Below are 17,097 nucleotides of genomic sequence, written 5' to 3'. Positions count from 1 at the left end.
CAATTAACTCACCAACCACGCTTACCCACATTGATGAGATATCTTGGACAGAAACTGATTACTCAAACATACTTCGGTATGTCTTGTTACTACTGTACTAACCTTACATGAATATTAGTATCGAAATGCTGACATTGATAACGCACATGCTACTTAGTTTGCACCAAACTATTCCAATGCAACACTGATAAACGGAATTGCTTGATTAATGTAAACCTCTGACTCATATTATCTTAATTATGCATTGTGATGCCTTGGTTCGTAAGGAAAAAACGTACAGGACAACACTCTGTTCAGTAACATTGTTCGTAAATATTACCACATTGTCTTCATGATCCTGATTTTTTTAAAATTACTTTTCGGGCATACTCCTATGAACTCATTGCGGCATTTTGACTAGTAGCGCCATTATGAAGATTCATAAGGCTTCATGTATCCGACATTATTTTTCTGGTTGAGAAGAGGTCCGTGTCGTACCTCACTATCGGCATGTGTCAGTAACACAATCAAAAGGAAAGTGGACAATTTTATATTTTAAATCAGAAAGAAAGAAAAAGACTAACATGATTCTAGATTTCAGATCAACACCAAGATGAATTCAGTACAAAAATGTCAGGTAACAACATTTGAATATGAGCTCCAACCTGTACCAGATTGAATTCCGAGTGTAGAGTCTTAGCCTCATGTCCAATTTGTTTTTATCTTATTTTATATAATGCTTCAGACCAATAAACATATGCAATCATGATGATGATATGGTAATGAAAATGACGACGATGATTACCGTTAATTTATGTGCGTGACAGTTGATGCAGAAAATATATAATGGTCTCGCCGCACATTAGGTCTGCAGTAAAAAATGCAAATATCCGTGAAGAAATAGACAAAACTGGACGGAATATGTAGATTATAGAAATGGGTTTTAAAGCCGACAGTAGGTTTCAGTCTGGTAATGGACGGAAACAAACCTGTTAACAGCGTATGATTTAAAAGAAAACAGTTAATGGAAAAATAACTCCAGAACGTTCACAACAGAAAAGAAACAAGGACGTGGTTGTATTGCTAAATCATGTTAGATATTATCTAAATGGGACAAGGGTCCAGTGGTCGACATCATATACGTTTATCGAAAATGATGATCACGGTTCAATGGTCAACATTATATATGATTATCGAAAATGATGATCATAAATGTTTATCGAAAATGATGATCTCGGTGCAATGGTCAACATCATATATGCTTATCAAAAATGATGATCACGGTCCAATGGTCAGCATGATATGTGATTATCGAAATTGATGATCACGGTCCAATGGTCAACATTATATAAGATTATCGAAAATGATGATCACGGTCCAATTGCCAACATTATATATGATTATCGAAAATGATGATCACCGTCCAATAGTCAACATTATATATGATTATTGAAAATGATGATCACGGTCCGATTGTCAACATTATCTATGATTATCAAAAATGATGATCACGGTCCAATTGTCAACATTATATATGATTATCGCAAATAATGATCATGGTCCAATTGTCAACATTATATATGATTATCGAAAATGATGATCACGGTGCAATAGTCAACATTATCTATGATTATCGAAAATGATGATCACGGTCCAATGGTCAACATTATATATGATTATCGAAAATGATGATCACGGTCCGATTGTCAACATTATCTATGATTATCGAAAATGATGATCACGGTCCAGTGGTCAACATTATATATGGTTATCGAAAATGATGATCACGGTCCGATTGTCAACATTATCTATGATTATCGAAAATGATGATCACGGTCCGATTGTCAACATTATATATGGTTATCGAAAAGGATGATCACGGTCCAATTGTCAACATTATATATGGTTATCTAAAATGATGATCACGGTCCAATTGTCAACATTATGTATCTTTATCGAATATCATGATTACGGAATCAGTTTAACTGCAGTAATTATTGACTGCTATTTATTTTAAAACTGACCCTTGTCAAAACTGTTCACTCCGTAATTATTTACTATTAAGGGTTTAAAACAAACTCTTTCCTAACTGTTTAATCCATAATTATTGACTGCCATAGTTTTAAAACTGACAATTTTCAAACTGTTTAATCCATAATTATTGACTGCCATAGTTTTAAAACTGACAATTTTCATACTGTTTAATCCATAATTATTGACTGCCATAGTTTTAAAACTGACAATTTTCAAACTGTTTAATCCATAATTATTGACTGCCATAGTTTTAAAACTGACAATTTTCAAACTATTTAATCCATAATTATTGACTGCCATAGTTTTAAAACTGACAATTTTCAAACTATTTAATCCATAATTATTGACTGCCATAGTTTTAAAACTGACAATTTTCAAACTGTTTACTCCATAATAATTGACTGCTATGGTTTTAAAACTGACACTTTTCAAACTGTTCATTCCATAACCATTTTTCACGCATGTTCCTTTTTTGCATCGTCATCCTCTACTAACATTGTTTTAATGTAAGGAAATAAAACGGCTTCTTCTATTAATACAATATAATTACAGCTAGGTATTATATCAATTTGTGTTTATGTTTCCAATTTCAGAGCAAGTAAATTCTCCAAATGTTTTCTTGTTTTCCCCATGAATGATTGATGTAAAAATTATACTACTTTAAAGAGGTTACTGTATCAATTATTGGGTGAACTTGAAGTGTGTGACTATTTTAAAGTTTCACGGTAGGATTGTATTAGTATTCGTATCACATCATTTTAAAACTTAGTTAAAATTATTTGTCAAGAATAAAATTTGTCATCACTGATTCATATGAGTTACAAACGAGATTAAATGTACAGTACTTCAAAGGTACTTGAATTCTTTTAAGTTTTCCACATTCCCCGCTTTTTTATAGAGAAAAAGCAAAAAATTGGATTCCAATTCACACAAAAGCTATTTATTTTCTCCCTACTATGTGCTGAACAAGAGTATCATAATTTATCTTGATATTTCATCAGTTCCTTGTGCTCATATTTCGACATAAAAGTGATTAGTAAATACGATCCAAAATACTATATACGGTTAGTGATAGTTGATGATACTTTGCTTATGTCACAAGCGTTATTTGATACAACTATCCTTTCAACCCAGGCTTATGACGCTAAAGGAAATGCTTGCATTATTTAAAGACATGAATATAGGCTAGACAAGGTGTCGGCAACTATTCCATACTCTTTAAAAAGGCAATGGTACTCGATGTAGTTTTGCAATGTATGTATGGAAGATGTTGTAACGATTTGATTGCCGGTTCGGCTACTTTCTGAAATACTTCTGTTATAAGTATTATATCGTCTCTATCGACGCCCTGAAATACGTTAATAATTTATACATACATGAACTTGACTCACTTTACAATGACGGTCACTCATTGTTAAATGCTGGGGTTAGTTTATACCACAAAACCATGCAATTTTTTCTTGATGATGTGATGTGATTTGGATTTTTAACGTAGCTTTAACAATTTTTCAGTCATATCGCTACGATGTCTGCAATGTGGCAGTTTATAGTGATGTCTAGCACTGGGGCATCGTGCCGCAGACATGTAGCATGATGTCCCACCCAGTCACATTATCCTGGCACCGGGCCGACCAGTCCTAACACTAACCTCTTAATGCTGAACGCCAAGCGAGGCAGCTGTTAGTACCGTTTTTGTAAGTCTTTGGTATGACTCGGCCGGGGATCGAACCCACGACCTCCCGCATCCGAGGCGGACGCTCTATTTCTTGATGATAATAAAGATCATCACAAAAAGCAAGATGGCAGAAAAAAAGAAAGGATGAAATAGTAAAGAAAACCGGAGATGCCCATTATAGTATAGATAATGATAGATAGAGTGATATCAACAGGCTGAATCCATTAATCCCATTTTTATTTAATCACAATTCTACATACTGTTTTCTTGTAAATATCAATCAAATTTTTTATAAAAATGATAAATGATGGTTTGAAACTAAATGCCAAAAAGCCGTCAAAAAATATAATCTAGCAATAAAAATACACAACAATTTCCAAATACTTACAAATGGGGCAAATCTTATGAATGCGAGTAAAATATTAAAAGAACCAAGGAACCTTCACACAAACAGCGAACACAGTTTGAAACAAAACAATTGCTGAAACGGAAAGTCGAAAACCATGGGAATTATTGGAAAATACTAAATATAACAAGTCTTCCGTGTGATACATCCTTATTCGCCTATTCATTACTGCTGCTTCTTCTTTTCTTTTGTTGAAATGCTTATAGTATGTCGTAATGTTTTATATTATACGCTTTCCTTTTGTATTAATATTAGATTTGCTTCTTTATATCCGATCTGGAATGTCCAATGATAAACAATGTTATATTACAGTCATGTTCCGGAATAAAGATCCTGTATTTGATAATTGCAAATCAGTCAAATGGCAATAGCTGCATCACGATCAAAGTTTCTGGATCCTATACAAAATCAAAAGCAATGCAGGCTCATACGTTATGTATATTTAATTTAATTGTTTGTCTTTTAGTTTTAATTTTTTAATTTCATTACATGTTATTGTAATGTAACATTGTTTAGTACACCTGACCTTGTCCAAAATGGAGTTCATTTCTACTTGACCTGATTGATTTTTTTTTTTTTACTTTCTTTATTTCATTTATGTAAACAATTAATAATAGCTTCATTATTCTCTATGTGCATTAGCTCATTGATTAAATTATTACTCAGGCAAACAACAAGTGGTAAATATGTTGATCAGAGTGAGGGGTTTTGGATTCCCATGTGAATTTGATAGGTTAATGTGAGGTAAGTAAACAAGGCTCATTATGATCATTCTATACGGTTATTTTCCATTAGTTAATGGTTGTTTTTAGAAAAATGCTAATGTGACCTGAGGTCAAGCAGAGAAAAATATTATCTTGTGACTGTAAGGATTTTAGTCAGTCGTGCTTTAACATCTAGAATTTTAGGTTGTATGATGTTGTGACAAGTTTGGGCTAAATTCTCTTTTCTTCAAATTATTGAATTCAAGCGATTATTTTATTTGAAAATACAAAAGTGCTCTGACAAAATTCTTGGATAAAGACATTCCCTGGAATATAAACTGAAATTCAAACCTGGAATCATATTTCTGCTATTCAACAAGAGACTGTTGACACATCAATACTTTGCAGGCCATAACAGACACGTCATCGACTTCAATTTCGGATCTCATCGAGACTTGAACTGAGATTCATTCAGGACCTTTAAGTACTGGGACTTGTGTTTTTAATTCTTGGATTAGTTTTGGATTTAATTCGCAATACCGTAAGTTCGTATTTCTCATTTTTCACTTTGTATTCTAGGAAAATAAAATTATTTGTTAAATTTTACAAAGCTTGTTGTCTTCACTATTTTATGTTACTTATTTTAAGAGTACAGACTCGTAACCCATAGGTGTGTATTTTGGTGGGGTTATACCACATAATCTTGTTTTGAATCACACTAATGGCGACAAAGCAGATAATATAATCGAAAATCACGAGGCTGGATAAGAGCAAAAGATCTCATATCGTACATGCTAGAAAATTTACAATCTGCAACATGTAGAAGCTACAAAGTTGGACAAACAAGAGCAAGAAAGATTTTCTTCTATTATAAAATCCCGATTATCTATGGGTATAAAATATAAGCGTCATATACTAATGTTGCACAGCCACCATAAAAATATCATATTCAAAAGTAAACAACGTGCACGGTACTTTTAACTTCGTCTAACGTGTCATAAAATGTTTGTAATATGGTTTGTACAAAATCTTTGGTAACGTCTTATATGACTAAATTAAGTTTTATTCCTCAAACAGGTTTGGCGCTAGTGAATCCGCTTCTTTGTGCTCTTCTTGAAATGTTCCAACATTTCTTTTCTGTGCTTGCGTCCTTGAAATTACTGAGTGCACTGTCAGCATCTCCGGAATAGCCGGAGAAATCAAATTGTGCCGCATTACAAACATATCCACATAAACGTCAGCAGGCCTAATTCAAATGCGCAAAGAATTTGTATCTGTAAACAGCAGTTTGACCTGCTCTCCATATTTTGTTTTAACAACATTGTAATTAAAGTCCTACTTTGGAAACGTAGAAAGCACAAACAGAGAAAACCCAACATAAATTGGCATATTAAAATTTAGGTTTAAAGTTATTTCCGTGCATTGCGACCAAGGTTTCATCATTAAGACGACGCCATAGTCTGGCAAAACGTTTGTCCCGTCATTAATTCAATGTTGGCGCTCAACCAAGTGTTATCCATCGTCTTGTCAAATACAGACTTATCCATCAGCTGGGAAAGACTCTAACTCAGATTTGCTTGTTATTGCGCATTAGTTTTTAATATTAAAATCAAAGACTTTAGTCAAGTTTTCCGCTTAAATTTTACAACGCGGTGAATTCATAATATCAGTAGGCGTGTGATAAATTAAGGCCATATTTACATGTGTGATAAATTAAGGCCATATTTACATGTGTGATAAATTAAGGCCATATTTACATGTACACCAGTTCTTTCAGCTCCAGATTTCAACCAATAATGCATAATGTATGTTGATGTTAGCGATGTAGGGCTCATGGCGTTATAATTCATGAAAACAACACTGCGGTGATCAGCCAATCTGTTATTTCTCTAGACATTTAATAAGCCAAGCCCAGAGAAATTATCCCACTATCATCGAGAAGTGCTTGACTATAATTTTGGCCTTTCAACTTTTGAAACGTATTTTAATTCCGCTTCTTTATGGATTGTTGATTCTACAGATCACAACACCCTTAATTTTGTCAACAAAATGACAAATCAAATCACAGATTGTTTAGGCGAAGTTGGATATTGCAAACATATAATATAGACATTAGGCAGATCTAGGAAAAATACAACTTGCATGTATATGGGTGATGTGATGTGATGTGATTTTGATTTTTAACGTAGCTTTAACAATTTTACAGTCATATCGCTACGATGTCTGCAATGTGGCAGTTTATAGTGATGTCTAGCACTAGGGCATCATGCCGCAGACATGTAGCATGATGTCCCACCCAGTCACATTATCCTGGCACCAGGCCGACCAGTCCTAAAACTAACCTCTTAATGCTGAACGCCAAGCGAGGCAGCTGTTAGTACCATTTTTAAAGTCTCTGGTATGACTCGGCCGGGGATCGAACCCACGACCTCCCGCATCCGACGCGGACGCTCTAACCAATAGGCCACCGGAGCGGTGCATGCATGTATGTATATGGGAGTTTCATATTGCTTTTGTTTGAATATATTTATATATCGTTCATAAAACATCTTTATGTGTAATTGTAATTTCATCATCATACAAGTGTTTGGTTAACATGCAAGATAAAGCTCTCTTGCATAAATCTTTATTTTCTTTATCATGGTGGTGTTACGTTTAGCTATATTATATTTTTCGTAATTTTTGTAACATAGATAGCTAATGTTTGCACGTAAGTTTAGATTCTAATTTAAGATACTAAGAGTGCCTGTAGATTGCATAGGATGTATAAATAGGTGTTGCCAAGTTTCTAATAATAAAATCAATTTGGAGTCATTTCCCATTAGATAGATAAGTCAGTTGGTTTCTTATACGAATTCAGGTATTTCCCATTGGTGGGATTTTTAACAATGTGGAATATTGGCAAAATGTCACTTAGTGAGTTAGATAAAATTGCTTTTTTGGACTCCATGCCTTTATATCAGTGGGTAGAGCGGGAATTATTTTATTCTTCTTTCCTATGTTTATGTTGGCTTTAGATGTTATTTGAGAGGAAACATTTTTGGATCATTCATTGAATTACAAAGTGCTCATTGAACTAAAATGTTATTCTTGGACTATTGTGAATTTATTGAAAGGAGTTATTGTCAATGACATTGTGATAAATTAGGACTGGTGGCAGAGCAGTACATTCGAGGATCTGAAATACATTTTAAGCCTTGGATTATTTTAGACTTGAGTAGAACTTTTATAAGATTATTTTGGATTTAATTCATAATAATATAAGTTCCTCTTAAATTTTCACTTTGTAACTTTGAAAATTAATTTAATTTTGTTAAGTATTACAACCTGGTTGGTTTTGCTTCCTTCTGTCATTTCTTTTTTGTCCACAGACAGTAATGTCACAGGCAAACCGAAATGTGCGATATCCAAGAAAAAGAAGCCGTATCCAATCCCCATAAGATTTTTTCAGAGATGTAGAGACGACCTGCTGTAGGGAGAAATAAAACTCTTGAATGGATTTTCATTTCTCCATCAGTTATACAATGGGCATTATGTGGCCAATTCTTCTTAAGTTCAAAGATTTTGGATTACTATGATGTCTTCCTTGTGAGTTTCATTTGAGCCTATTTTTGTTTTCTTTGTCTGTTTGTCAGTCAGGTTTTGACACCTTTATAAGTTTAGCTCATGTTCATGCTCTCAACTGTATTTAAAAATAACATGGAAGAACACTAATGATGGAATCAAGTTTCTTTCTTACGTCAATACTTCAGTGGTTGTACACCTGCATATTAGATAAGTTGAATTGATATAGTATTTTCAAACTGTGTTATTATCTTTTTCCTTGTCAACGTATTTTATGTAGAGATTATAGAGATAAAGCGTCGTTTTACGGTTACTTTATTATGCTCGCAGCTACATGATACCAAAGAATGTAAAATATCCATTTCAATTTATTTCTTACGTAATACTTACAAACCTCCGATGGATGAAATCCGAAGATTGCGTGCTACGAGGATAGCTACTTGTATCCGTCTTGAAGTATTGGCTTGACAATTAAAAAGTTATCAACAGCACATTTCAAGAGTCTAAGCCAGAGACTTTCATCTTTGTGAAACATATGCAGAGAACCACTGCACTGTCCAGAACCAAACTCCCCCTATTTCGGTCCATCTCGGTCTTCTGTTTTCTCTCTCTCTCTCTCTCTCTCTCTCTCTCTCTCTCTCTCTCTCTCTCATGTTCACCAAGATGTATTATCTTACTCCACCTGTTTTCACCAAAGATAATTTAACAGCATATTATATTTACTGAATGCACGTACTTAAAATTGTTGTTCTCTCATAAATTTCTTAATTATATAATCGATCATATTATGATATAAGAAGATGTAATGCATTACTTTAGAAGTGTCCTCCTTCTTAATATCTAAATCGACAAGATTATGATGATACAACTTTACTTGCTCTTTGAAGAGGATTGCCGAAGTTATTGATCAACAATTTTGAATGACACCTGCTAATTCTCTCAAAATGTAGTCATGTTGTCATAATGAAGAGGCTGATGTCTGAATAGGACAACTACTATTTCCACAAAACGATCATCATCAGCGAACTGTTTCAACGCTCCTGACACATTTTTAAATAAAACTTCTGGAAAATTTTTATCATAGAAAGAGCGATATCAAAGTTCATGTCCATTGCGTCTATTAACAAATGCATATCTGCCGCAATAGCAATAGTTGTCGGCTAAAATTTTTAAAGTATCAAATCGTTTCTTTTCATTGAGTGTAACCTTAGTAATGCAATTCCTTTCTGACGTACAAATGGGAAGCGAAAAAGAAATGGTTGATTGTTCAGGATGAATAACACGAGATGATAATTTAAGATGACATAAGAGACTCAGATGTCATATTTTGTGACAACTTTTCTTGTCCGAAAAGCAATACAAAATATCAAAACTATTTTATTCGTATTGGTATCAGGCTTCTGTTTTCCGGTATCTAAGGTAAAGCCGCTAAATTCAAAGCACTAGGTTTGACCAGTAGTACTGTCGAGAGCTGAGCAAACATTGAGAGTGTTAAGCATAAGTGGCGGCGGTACAATCAGCTTCGGAATATGGTGAATCTATAGTTGAAAAACCATCTAATAAAATGGAGATGCTACGAATTTGGCCACGATTGGTTGTTATCGACATATCATGGGACGTGATCTGATGCCAAACACTAGTATAGTATCGAAATAACTCGTATTATCTCATCTACTGCCATGAAATGGCCAGGGTGATGGATGAATGGGGTTCGGCTTGATTGGGTCAGAAATTTCAGTCTCACATAACAAACCATCTTGACCTACTTTACTGCCTTGAATTAGTATCAAAATAGTCGGTTAGACAGGATTTTAACGACATGAATCTCACGACTTTACCCGTTTGTCACGTTATTGAAGCGCCTTGTATCTCCGTCAAGACAGTTTCCTTGATTTGTGCTGCCTGAAAATCACACCACTCTTACGTTCTGTCTGCACGCTATTACCCTGATTTTGTATTTGCGACGAAGACGTGCGAAGGTTTCCATTTCCGCCAGCAAGGTATAGAGCTCCGACGTGGTAATGATTTTATTTTAGATGACCACGGAGTAGAGGTTGCAAGCCATGGTGAGACTGCATTATTGTACCAACGTAAGAATTTATACATAAGCACGTACCCATTGCAGCCATAATTAAATTAATTTACCAGAGCCACCTGCTGATACTCTGGTAACTATCAATACAGTTACGACAACGAATTCCATTGGTGTACCTATTATAGTCTCCGTGGTCGCGATTCCTGCAACATCAACGTCAGCGGTACTTCTGTATGAGCGTCTGATTGCTTTGCTTTGATTGCCAGTTCAAGAAGATTAACCCTATCAGCATGTTTTCGGTTTTGACAGATCTTTTGTAGCTAAGTGGTGATTGATAACATATAGATTCAGCTCACCAACGAAGATGTAGAAGGACATTTTACTGTCATGAAAACTCTCGCCGGGTTAGATGAATTACTCTTAATAAGCTGTTCAAATCGAACGTTGTGATGGCCTCTCTTGTTCCTGCAGATCGGTATGCAGAGGATGCCAATATGCTGAAATGCACCCCCATAATGTCCTCCGGTCTGTAATGCTGAGCCGTGCTTCCCCTATTTTTATGTGATCTGGGTGGTTCCTCTTCACTGGCATTCTTATATCTTCTATTGCTGCCGTTGACCAAGTGACTGTCGAACTTGTCTGTGAGATAATGTATTTATTGACGCAAGGTAGAACACGTCTACATTACACAGTACATTTAATGTCAACAACTAATAAGCATGTAAGTGATATATATATATATATATATATATATATATATATATATATATATATATATATATATATATATATATATATATATAAAATGCACTATGTCGTTATTATTCAGCATTACAATAGTCTTGAAGATCACATTTAGGTTTAAGTGCATATTATGAAATTGTACATCGTGTGTTCAGTGTATCTTTGCCTACACTTTTAAGGACAGGTCCAATTTATTCATATGGATAGAGTATATGACGACATTTGGGTAGTACAATCGATTCTGTGTCCAGATACAAAAAGTTTATTCCGTTTTATTGCCACTTGTATCTCCTTCAGAAGAGGTACACCATTTCATAGGACGAAGTATAATCTTATCTATCATACTGAACGTAACATCCTGATTTCTGCCTCTATATGGTCACCGATGACACAATAACAATTCTGCTTATTTCGTTTCCCCTTTGTTCCCGACTTTATTCGAACATTCTAAAGCATTGCTTTTCAATCTTAGGTCGTGCTATGGGTCATTTATTGTTACTAGATTCATTCTGACAACGTGCTTTATGTCTTTTATTGTTGCGAGATACGGTCTAGCGACTAAGCCGCGCTATGTATCATTTATTGCTCCAAGATACGGTCTAGCGGTTAATCCGCGCAATGTGTCATGTATTGTTACGAGATACGGTCTGGCAGCTTAGCCGTGCTATGTGCTATTGATTGCTACGAAATAATGTTGGCAGCTAAGCGGTGCTGTGTGATTTATTGTTACTAGATTGAAGCTGGCAGCTAAACAGTGCATTGTAACATTATTGCTGCTATATACAGTCTGGCAGCTTTGATCCGGCTATGAAGTGACTGGCTGCTGGTGTGTCGCTTGGACAGTTTTACTGAATGACAGATACACATTCACCTTTTTATAACATCTCTATCGTTTACCCGACTTTCTTCAAATTACTATGAACATTGAAATACTGTTTCGTAAAGTACTAAATTTAAAAAAAAATTCTGATGTGTTTGAAAAAGTTGTGCTGACAAGTAGGACTGGTTATCAGTGATATGAAATTCGTCATGTGTTTGTTCGAAATGTGTAATACAAGGCGCAATGTCAGTTTAATTTTGATTATTCGTCATGTTATCAGAGTTGACGTTCCATTGTATAGCAACATGATCCTTACATGTAAATACTTCGTACTGAATGCCCTTCATAAAATAATTGTTGGCTTAATGTTCTCTCTGACTCATTACCTACATATATGCTCTACAATCATATATATATATATATATATATATATATATATATATATATATATATATATATATATATATATATATATATATATATAATTGTAACCTACAAAACAAGAAAATTAGTAGGGAATTCAAAAACTCATTATTCCCTGTTTGGTAACGTACATAAATATAAACGAAAGGCCATTTTCCGGACTAGATTACACACTATCAAAATGATAGGGTTTGCTGCAAGCAGGCATGGGAATGTGCAGTAAGTTATAGGGATTGAATTATAAATTTCTGGTCGGTATGATAATATTGTATTTCCATGTAAATCCTTTCGCCTCATATTATCAAGGAGTGTACTTACTGCTCAGTTTGATCCATATTTGTAACTGTAAAATAGGAGCTTTATTTATGTGAACGAAATTGGAATCGACGAAGTTTTGAAAAGAGATTTCATTACAGGTTCGCTCATTTTGTGTGCCTGCAACGTATTGAGGCCAATATTTACGTTCATGTTAAAACTTTACATAGGATGAACTGGGGTTGATGCGCGCATACCAGACTACGATTATCGTCGCTTACCGACTCAGTCATCAATTCTAATGATATTTGCTGTAACTATACGGATTTTATTTTTCTCATTATTTTTTATAACGGTTAGTTACACGTATATTCTTGTCAGAATACTGTAATCTAAGATTTATTCACAGACAAAGTTCACTGCAAAATGTACCCAGGCTTCAAGACACTATTTTGTATCTTGTAAATAAGGCCGTGAATTAACATTTGCATTACAATAAGAATCTTAGATATTGTCCTTTCGAAATTACTGATGACAATAGCACATTGTTGCACTAGGAATGAAGAGGTACAATGGACAATCTTCAATTTTGTATAATTATATCGAATACGCTTGGAAACATGGTGTACCAAATGTTCAAACTGAAATTGGGGATTGTATTTATTCTTCCAGAAATAAGGTTTATGACCGTTAGTGTTTGTAGTAATTTTTCGCATTGACATGAAATTTCAGTAATTGATGACATATTTGCATGCGATAAAGCCTGCCACACACAAAACGTTTATTATATGTTTATCCATGGCGTACGAGCTTGTACTGTTAATCTAATTTTTTAAACTATAAGGTAGATACTTTTCTTGATCCCATAGTTTGTATCAAGGGAATAATAACACACATCAAGTTAGCTTTGATGAGTATCCCATTATTTCGGAGCAACTGTCTCGGACTCGATATCAGAGGTGTTGAAAGGACCAATTCTCACAGTACTGTTCAAATTCAGCTTGAGTGAATAAGCTCACTTTCCAAGAATGTCAGTAACTTTGAACCATTAATCCCAAAATGCTATCCGGAATTGATTGCTTCGTTGCCCTAAAATGAGTGATAATAAACAGAGTACGAGTTCCGATTATAATCGTTAAATACTATAATATTAATAGTATGAATAGACGAACACTTAGCACTTGTATATGAATTACAACAATTAAATTTACACTTCGCCGAAATATGTCTTTATTTTAATTGGGCTTTTTAATTAGGCTTATATTTACCGACTTCAGTTTTAACCTCGTAAATAGTTTTCAGAAATTTTGCATCTAATAAATAATTGTATGGATACAGATCTAATAAATAAAATATCAGTTAGCTTTAACGAAAATATTATTTGTTCAGAATGCGTGTATTGGGTATTTTAACACAAAATATATGACTGTATTATGGTTTAATCCCAAAATATGACTTTCACACAATGAACATAGAAACAGGCAAGGTAATTTTTATATTTTTGTCATGCCAATATTATAATCAGGTAATTAGTATATTGGTGCTTAGTAACGAGAAGTTTCTTTTACATACAAGTATAAATTCGGCAAATACAATCCACTCTCATTAAGACTTTGGGTTTTTCTTGTTTGCTTGGATGGATAGTTGGTTTTGTCCTTCTGGTTCCTGGCTGCTAGGTTGCATACTTTCTCTCTATAAGATATAATATTCCGCATAATAAGCAGTTTTGTAATACCCCTTGCTGTTCATTAGTATATCGCCTTTGTCCACTGCTAGAGTAAACTCGATTGCAGGAAGTGTTACAATACAGTATGATACAGATGCACTGTGAACACATGACAAGACAAAGAATACAACTGTCGTTTCTATTTATGTACAGGATTGCTTATATGCAGCACAATAACTTGACACAACGTCTTTTTCAATTACAAAGTATCTGATAAATTATTTATCTCTAGCATGTAAGGATATCATATTTAATACAGTCATTTGCATTTTTATGTGCGTTTGTCTAGTCGTCATTCAAAACGAGCTTTTTGGTTTGAGGAAGTAACATGACAGAGACAGAAACCTATAAGGTTATTACTTTATGGCGAAGTATACATTGTATTCAAATTCCATGTATGTAGATTTTAGAAGGAGTTAAAATATAATATACAAAAATACATATTTCAGAAATAAGCAAGTCAATGGATAAACAATTTAAAATGTACAACCTTGTAGTTTTGCCCTAAATTATTTCAAAATTTTAATTCTTTTGAAAACTGGCAACATTTGCGTTTTCATCAAGATACATTGAAAATGGTCCCATTGTTGAAATATTAAAAGTCAGCTTCTTTAGATGCACTATGGCACTCAAAGACACAATGTCCAGCAATTGCATGGAGAAAACAAATCAATCAAATTACAACTTTCCTGCACGTTTCAATGTTTTACGGAAATCAATGTCAACATGCATATTTAAACAAAGAATAACAGTGAATAAGTGCATTCTATCTCCGAATGCTTGCATAATTGAAGGCATAAGACGACTGACTTTTTAACCATCTTATCAAGGTTCCTGTCTTTTCACGCAACACACACACACAGATATATATATATATATATATATATATATATATATATATATATATATATATATATATATATATATATATATATATATATATATATATATATATATATATATATATATATATATATATATATATATATATATATATATATATATATATATATATATATATATATTTATTTATTCTTTCAGTCTGAAATGAAAGAGATATTATCGCTTATGAATTTTAAAACGAAGTGTATTTGATGAGTATCTGTTTACGATATGTTCTGCCTTTGTGCATAGATAGCTATTGGGTGTATAATATAGTTCGTTTGGTCTGTTTAAGCACGATGCTGAGCTGAATTAAACGTTGTGTTTAGATTATTAATCTCGCTGATTGGGAATGATCATTGTCTAATTGTAATGTCTGGAGCACATATAACCAACATATCAATAATGCAAAATAATAAGAAGAACAAGAATAATAAGAAGAAAAAGAACAAGATTCTACCCCCATGACATATCTAGCTCATAAGTGACCGTTGCATGTTGATCAATTTTGTCTACATACTCACGTGAGTGAGCCAGTCATATGGGGTAGAGTCTCGGACAAATGTCAGTGCCCCAGTTAGGACAAAAAAAGGGGAAAACTCCAACCTCTGATAATACTGTGTGGTTGCACTTATTTAGGCAGTCTTATGGTACTGATCAATACGCACGCTGCGAGCAAATCAGCTGTGACAGCTTATGTGTTTTTGATCAATACGTCATACAGATAAACTTTTATCACTGACTGTAACATAATAATCATCAAAAGTTCTGTGTGGACATTTCTCTGGCAATTGATTGGAAAATCAAAAGTGTAAGAATAAACTGAGATCGCTATATCGTTTGAATGCATCATATATATGTATTAAGGAAGCTCAGAAGATGTTTTATGCATTCTCCGCAACACATACAGAGTACATTAAGTTGGTTAACCTGGGAGTGTTCTTAGAAATAGAACGAAATAAACTTGGGCTGATCCTTTAGGGAAATAAAACTAGACAGAACCTGCAGAATATTGTGCATGAAAAAGTACGCCCCAAAAAGAAAAATAACTCGCCCGATGCGTCTTAAGATAGTGACATTTTTCATGAAGTCGGTGATGAAGATGTTCTGGAGCAAGCTAATTAAACAAACCCTTATGGGCCATATGTATAAGGATGGCATCCAACTCACCAATCTTCAGTGGATATACGAAAAGTATTATGACGAAGCAGATAAGGAGAAACGCGAGCATCGACAACAATTTTCAGATGATATTAGTAAAAGCAACGAAACAAACAGATTGAGTAAATTTATCAACGCTCTAAAACATTGAAGTTATTGGATTCCAACTCACAGAGCATGGTTGTACTCGAGTTGGCACATTGCTCTCTGGTGATGAATCATTCGAATTTTATTGGGGGCTGACGAGGCACTGGTATTTATGATATTTTTGCATATGAATTTGATTATGCCACTGATAATAATTACCTACTTGATCCGAGAAAACCTGATTTAAAAAGTAACAGAGCCATTATCTGTCTTGATTTATCGGTTATCATGGTTGACTCTTAACCTAAATGTTACTATTTCGAGTACTACATTCATAACTAGCCGGATCGGCTACAGTGGTGTATCATTGTTAAGGGGCTTAACTCTGATTGTCCTGGCACTAAATTACTTATGATGTTGCTGTAACTTAACATACCAAACCAAACCAAATCGAACCATATGTGCAATTAACACAAATCCTGTACTATTACAATACGTATAGAAATTATGTCATTTTATATCTTCGTTACTATGACATAATGCAAGAAAATATCGAAACAATCCAGCTCATTACCAAAGGACTCGTCGCATCTGCAAATATA

This window comes from Sinohyriopsis cumingii, chromosome 9 (assembly GCF_028554795.1).
Source record: "Sinohyriopsis cumingii isolate HCF-2022 chromosome 9, ASM2855479v2, whole genome shotgun sequence".
Lineage (NCBI taxonomy): Eukaryota > Metazoa > Mollusca > Bivalvia > Unionida > Unionidae > Sinohyriopsis > Sinohyriopsis cumingii.
The sequence above is the reverse complement of the archived record's forward strand: the minus strand, read 5'-3'. Positions refer to the sequence as shown.